Below are 7,480 nucleotides of genomic sequence, written 5' to 3' on the forward strand. Positions count from 1 at the left end.
TGAAAAGAGAACTAAATAAAGCGTGGTGAATCTGTAACAAGGATATTATATATACAGAGCTACATTAATGCTTCATATTCTATCACTGTCATCAGAGTATATGATGTCTTATATATGCTCTGAGTACTGCCTTCTGGCAAGGTACAACTCCAGAGCCTGTTATGGCAGGAAGATATGCAAATAAGTCTTCTTTTTCCCATAAAACCTAGCCCTGTCTTGACTCTTCAGCTCTGGCAGAGAAGACCAGCCTGGGTTCCCAAGTCCTCCCAGTCAGTGGTCAGCACGGAACACAGGCCACTCACCATGGACTTAAGGCTCATATTGGTTTTCTTTGTCCTTATTTTAAAAGGTAATTCATAAAGATGAGATGCTGTGTATTGTGTGTACGTGGGAAAGAGAAAAAATATTCTATGTCAGTTTTCTAACCATATTTCTTTGTGTTTACAGGTATCCAGTGTGAAGTGCAGTTGTCGGAGTCTGGTGGAGGCTTAGTGCAACCAGGAAAGTCCATGAAACTCTCCTGTGCAGCCTCTGGATTCTCGTTCAGTAGTACAGCAATGGGCTGGGTCCGCCAGGCTCCTGGGAAGGGGCTGGAGTGGGTCGCAACCATTATTTACGATGGTACTGTCACCTACTATACCAACGCTGTGAAGGGCCGGTTCACAATCTCCAGAGACAATGCCAAGAGCACTCTGTACCTGGAAATGAGCAGTTTGAGATCTGAAGACACAGGCATATATTACTGTACAAGAGACACAGTGAGTGAATGTTACTGTGGACTCAGACAAAAAACACCCCTGTGGGGAACACAAAACCAGCAGAGGGCGCCAAGAGCACTCACAGAAGAGCCTGCCCAGAGAAACATGGAAGACTGAACTTCTTTGTGTCTGCACTGTCTCTCCATATCACACTTAGGGATTTTCTCTACAGATATAGTGTGTAGCAATCCTTGAATGTCCAATTGTTTATTCGAATTCCTGTTTTCTGTTGTGTGTGCCGATTTATTACAGTGTTTCTCCCTGTTACCCTTTATCTCTCTGTCTACACGTGTCTGTCTCAATCTCTCTCACTCTCACTCTTTCTCTCTCACTACTCTCCGTGTGTGTGCTTGTGTGTGTGTGTGTGTGTGTGTGTGTGTGTGTGTGTGTTGACCTATGAAGCATTTCTCTAACAATCTGCAAACTTGTTTTGAGACAGTTTCTACCTGTGGGCCTGGATCTCAACAACTGAATTGTTTGTCAGTTATTTCTGGTGATTGTTTAGTCTCCACATTCCCTATATGGTATGCCTGGCTTGTTTTGCTACAACACAATTTTCTTTCTTTCTTTCTTCCTTCCTTCCTTCCTTCCTTCCTTCCTTCCTTCCTTCCTTCCTTCCTTCCTTCTTTCTTTCTTCCTTCCTTCCTTCCTTCCTTCCATTCTTTCTTTTACTTTCTTTTTTTAAGTTATGGATTCTGAGTCCTGTGTTTAGAACCAACTGAAGGGTTCTTGTGTGTCAAAAACTTGATTTTCACAGCCCTGTTATAGTTTCATTTTAAATTTAGGATGTACTTTACCTGAACAAAATGCAGATCATCATACTAAGCTAGAATGATCCTGTCTTTTGACCTGCATCAGTTTCTGAAGAAACCAAAGAAGATTGAAACCCTAGGTGACACAGGCAGCTCAGAACCACATGTGAGTCTAGAGGACTCTATGCCACCTGTTTATCTCCATGAGCACTACACTACCCACACAGAAGTAAATGCCCCTAATTAAAACAGTGTATTTTTAAAAAGTTCTCACCCAATTCTGTGATTTAGCCCAATGGTCTAGTTCTTGTGCAGTTTATGTGAGATCTTGATTCAAATGGTAATTTGAGGTCTTAACAACAGTATTTATTATTCAATATGAGAAGTCCCATCTCTTTCTCAGCAGAGCATGAGAGTCCCGGTGCTAATCCTCTGCCTCATGACCTTTCCAACCTGGAAGTCATTCAGGGTTTAAGGATAGAGACCCAGGTACACCATTTATGGATGACTGATGATGATGTTGCCTGTCCCCAGGTGTACTGTTCCAGGTTCAGGTAAAGGAGTCAGGACCTGACATGGCTCAGCCATAACAGACCCAGACCCTGTCTCTCATCTGCACTGTCCCTGTGTTCTCATTAACGAGCTGTCATATAAACTGAGTCCATCAGACTCCAAGACAGGGTCTGGAGTTAATGGAAATAATATGGTATAATGAAAACACTGCTTATAATTCAGTTCTCAAATCCTAAGTCACCATCAGCAGGGATACCTCCTAGTGCCCAGTTTCTTTAAAAGTGAACAATCTGAAAACAGGGGGCACAGCCATATATTACTGTGCCAGAGACACAGTTATGGAACTCTTGTGTGAACTTGTACAAAACCTTCCTACAGAGACCTTAGGATGAGCAAGTGGTACTAAGGGCCAACAGAGACTCCCCAGCACTAGCACAAATCATTTCAGATGCTGAATCAAAGCAGTTGCACAAGCCCAGGAAGGGATGGCTTCTCTGTTTCTTGACTTTCTATGTGCATCAAAGTCATGTTTCTCATTGCACTATTCTAGAATTTAGCCTGTACTAATCTTTAATACATCTAAATATTTTTGAAGTCTGGTTTTCTAGTATAATATTTATTTTTCTATACAATTTGCAATCTTATCTGAACAAGATAGATAACATCACACAGGGCAGACTAGTTGTGTTGTATGTACAAGGATCAATCATGAAGATACTCAAGGATCATTGGAAGTTGGTTCCCTAGATTCACAATTGAGCTCCAGTAAATTCTCCAGTTAGAGCAGAATTTAGGATATCAGTAAGAGCCAAAAGATCATGTAGGAATACCTTGGTATTTAAACTTGATTTCCTCCACTCCCTCCATCATCCTCACATAAAACATGAACATTAATTTTATCATTGATCCTGGCTATGCTCTGGTACTTAGACCATGGAAGTAATGCACGAGACAGCAGCTGAGGTTCAGGAGCCTGTCAGAGGTTTCCAGCTAACACACTGCTTAAGGTGTCCCTGAGTCTCACGTCTCTTTCTGAAAAATATTGTTTGTAGATCTTAGAATCTATTCTGATCTTCTCAGACTGCTAGTGAGTAATCAATTTGTTTTAGGCTAAAATAAAATATCCTACCTCTACCTTAAAACCCAAGGTATTTAAACACATTTTAAAAGTTTAGAGAATTTAATTTCATCATGTAGATACATTTCTCTCTCCATTGTTTCCTCCACAGAGTTCTTACTTACACAGATTCACTTGCAAGCAAGTTTTGTGGTCTCTGCTGTGATATTGGAGTCATTGATCCTTGATCTGAATATCAGATGCTGCTGTGGGACAATGGTCTGAATCTTGTAAATTATATTTTAAATAAACGCGTATTGAACAGTAGCCAGGAAGGAAGTATAGGCAGGATAACCATACAGGAAATAGAGGTGGATCAATGAGATCAGGAAAATTCTGGGAAGAAGGAAGTCCTAGTCTGCAGTCATGACCCAGCCAAAGAAAAAGCAAGATGTGACTGCTTTGTCAATTAAGGAAACAAATGTTGTGGCTAACATAGAAATGAAATGAATAATGGATTAATAAAAATAATGAGAGTTAATAAGAAGTTTAAGCTAATATATCAATCAGTTTATACTTAATGTAGACCTTTGTGTAATTCCTTTGGTACTTAAAAACCTCGGGAACATGGCATGACAGAAAACCTCAGACATCAGAATGGTTCTCAACATGTGGACAAATGCATCCACATAAAGCCTGAGAGAGCTTGGTAAGGAATTCTAGACATAAATAATAATAGGCAAGCATGGCTTATTGATAGCAGCACTTTCTTGGGTGGGTTTTGCTGTCTAGAGGCAAGAACTGTTGGGAGCCACCTGGAGGCACAGGTGGTCCTGCAGTTTGGAGGTAGCCACGTGGGGCTGAGCACCCTTGCCTGCACATGCTCAGACCAGCAGAATGGCATTAACCAATCAGGACAGCGTTCAAGCCGCTCCACCGTTTAAAAGCAGCTGCCTCGGGGCCCAACGCTCTCTCTCTAAGCTTTCTCTTGTCCCTGCTCTATCTTCCCTTCCCCCAATTTTCCTCAAGGGAATGCTCCAAATAAAGATGTGACCAGAGAAGGAATTCTCGTTTTTGGTGGCGTTCATTCCTGCGGGACAGGATGGCCCCCCGCAAAGAACTCTCATTTAAGAGGGATTTCCTGACACAAATTTAGCTGTTAAACCTTGCAGCTGTTTTAAGAAGTCCTGCCATGAAATTCTTAAATGATTTTGATGAAAAGTTGACCACATGCTTTTTGGTTTTCAGCCATACATAGCAGAAAAAAAGCCATACCATTTTAAATTGCTGGCTTTCTGGTCCATCCTGCTAGTGCTAACTCTGACTATTTCAGATAGGAGGTTCATCTACAGAGCATTTGTGTGTGGTTTTTAGCACACTTCTGTACTTTGCTTGCTGGCAAGGACCTTAAAACGCCATAGAGTTGTGGCATTAAACATGGCTACAGCCAGTACCTCTTCCATGAGACTGGAATCTCAGAAAACTAAGGAATGGGCTGGATATAGCCATCAAAACCACAGCCTTAATCCTCTCAATATTGCTTCGCAAATTAAGGACTCATGTGGTCAGAAAAAGAGAGATATACAGTAAAGATAGATTCAAAGACAAAGAAAACATTTAAATAGCATACAGTGTGTTTAAAAATATATGCAGGCTTGGGAGAGAAAAGAAAAAGGTTAATGTCCTTAAAATAAAAAAAGAAAGGAAGAGAGTAGTTGGGTGTGGTGATACACACCTTTAATACATTTGCCTGAAAGGCAGAGGCAGACAGATCTCTGTGAGTTCAAGGTGTGGAAGCACACAACATTAATCCCAACACTGGGGAGGTAGAGACTAGAAGATCTCTGTAAGTTCAAGGATAGCCTGGTCTACAGAGAAGTTCCAGGACAAAGATATTCAGAAACCCTGTCTCAAAAAAGCCAAAAATTAAAAAAAAAGAAGTAGAATTTAAAATAAAACCTCATAAATATGGAAAACATACAGAGAATCTGGATATTGTTTGTTATTATGCTTTCTTTGAATCGTTTGAATGCTGAGGAAGGAGCAACAGGTGCTAAAAGATCTTTGCTTATAAATGATGCTGAGCTATCCAAGATAGTTATTTTGAAAATACCTTAACTTCAAAATTGAAGTCAGAAGATATGCTACTTTGGAGAATATATTTTGCTTTTGTTTCCAAAGGAAATGAGAGGCTGTGGATTAATTCTGAGTTAATAAAAATCAGGTTTGATCAAGGAAGAACACCTGAGAAATCTCCAGTAGGAACAGATGGCCCAGATGTCTGAATTCTACATCCAGAACAGATTCAAGATGCTGCCTGAGATGATCAAGCCTCGCAGGATACTCCAGTCAGGACTTGATCATACTTTAAATTTTCTTTATGTCCCCATAAGATTATCAGCACTCCTAACCATCTGGAAGTATCCTAGAATACTACAGCCACAATCCCAAAAAGTGGACTATGGATATTTTCCCTAGTTTAAAAAAAAGAGGGGAAGTGGTGCAGGGGAATTTTCTGTATTCTGTCAATCATAATTTAAATAAATGCTGTTTGCCCAGTATTCAGGCAGGAAGTATAGGTGGGACAACCAGACAGGAAATAGAGCCAGGACAATGAGTACAGGAGTATTCTGGGAAGAAGGAAGCTCTTCCTGCAGTCATGTTTAGACACCCAAGAAGCAGGATGTTACCTGCCCCACTGAAAAAGGTACTGAGCCATGTGGCTAACACAGATAAGAATAATGGGTTAATATAAAGTTTCAGAGTTAATAAGAAGCATAAGCTAATGGGCCAATCAGTTTATAGCTTATGGAGACCTCTGTGTGATTTTCTTTGGGATTTACCGGCTATTGGAACTGGGCAGGACAGTAACCCCCAAGAAGCACTCCCATCATGTTACACACAGGTACAAGATATAATAAGTAATAGGCTTTGTGCCATCCACATAACACAACCCAATTCCATACAGATCTTCCAGGTCTTCTAGCACAAGGTAATGAAGAAATCAATCAATTATTAATTGGAAGCATGTTGAAGGTCTCAGAATTCCATAAGAAATATCATGCCAATAGCAAAGGTTTCAAGAAAGAGTTTTCTATTACATGGCAACAAACTAAGAAGATTATAAAGAGATGTCCTACTTGCTCTTTCTATAACCAAAGACCTCTTTCTGCAGGGACTAACCCAATGGGTACCTACAGGAATAAAATCTGACAGATGGATGTTTTCCACTGTGCATAATTTGGAAAATTAAAATATTTATACCACACCAGAGATACTTAATGAGGTTTTCAGTGGACAACTGCTTTGATCTCAGAAAAGTTTGATTCAGTAATCACACTTTTTTTACAAGTTATGGACATCATGAGTATACCGGCACAAATAAAGACAGAAAATGGTCTAGCATATGTCTTTAAGAAAATGAAACAGTTTTTTTCTTATTATAATATAAAGCATATTACAGGTATACCACACATTACTACAGGTCAGGTAGTTGTAGAAAGATTAAATCAAACTACAAAGGATATGCTAAATAAACAGAAAGGGGTGGAAAATACCCTGTAGGAATAGATTGCATAATGATTTATTAATCTTTAATTGTCTTAACACTATTGAGAAAAGGACAACAGCTGCAGAGAGACATTGGATAAAAGAAGAATGTTCTGAATTAAATCAGTCAGTTTATTTCAAAGATGTGTTGACTACAAAATGGAAACCAGGAAATGTGCTATGTTGGGGATGGGGTTTTGCTCTTGTTTCCACAGGAGAAGAAAAACTATGGATACCATCAAAATTAATAAATATTCAGTTTGAAAAAGAGAATCTCTTTAAAAAGAGAAATGACAGCTCATCCACAGTGGTGATAACCATACAGGTGGTTAGAAGCCTCATAAGGTATGGGGCAGGGTTCTGCCCTTGCCTTTACAGGAAAATACACATCTTCAAAAATTCAAGAGACCCTGGATGTTTGGATGCTGAAAGAAGGAAAAATAACTATCCAATAAGGATCATCAAGAAAAAATAATATGACTTGTAAGGACAGGTGATCAAACTATATACATTTATATATATATATATATATATATATATATATATATATATATATATATAAAATCTGGCTTTGGAGTTGGACAATGGATCTGTCCTTCTCTAAATTCAAGTAAGTTTATAAAAAAATTTTACTTTTCTTCATACCAATGTTTTTCTCTATTGTACTTTTCATTGAATATTTATGTCTATATAAGTATTGTTTAAGATTTCCACAATGAACAATGAATTTTCCTGCAGTAATCTTTGAAGTTTTCAGAAAGCAGATGGGGCCCTACAACAACTCCACCTGGTTGATATGACATCATGAAGCTTACAGTGCTATAATTAAGATCTATTTTAGGTAACAACTA

At 39.0% G+C, this 7,480-nt stretch overlaps 1 pseudogene across 1 annotated transcript; it reads left to right on the forward strand.

The window, feature by feature from the left end:
* Nucleotides 1–239: 239 nt before the first annotated feature.
* LOC125396656 (immunoglobulin heavy variable 3-30-3 pseudogene) lies at nucleotides 240–875 on the forward strand (annotated as a pseudogene). The gene is made up of 2 exons (XR_015004634.2): nucleotides 240–349; nucleotides 448–875. The product of XR_015004634.2 is annotated as an immunoglobulin heavy variable 3-30-3 pseudogene (transcript).
* The last annotated feature ends 6,605 nt before the right edge of the window (nucleotides 876–7,480 follow it).

This window comes from Myodes glareolus, chromosome 11 (assembly GCF_982192425.1).
Source record: "Myodes glareolus chromosome 11, mMyoGla1.1, whole genome shotgun sequence".
NCBI classification, from domain to species: domain Eukaryota; kingdom Metazoa; phylum Chordata; class Mammalia; order Rodentia; family Cricetidae; genus Myodes; species Myodes glareolus.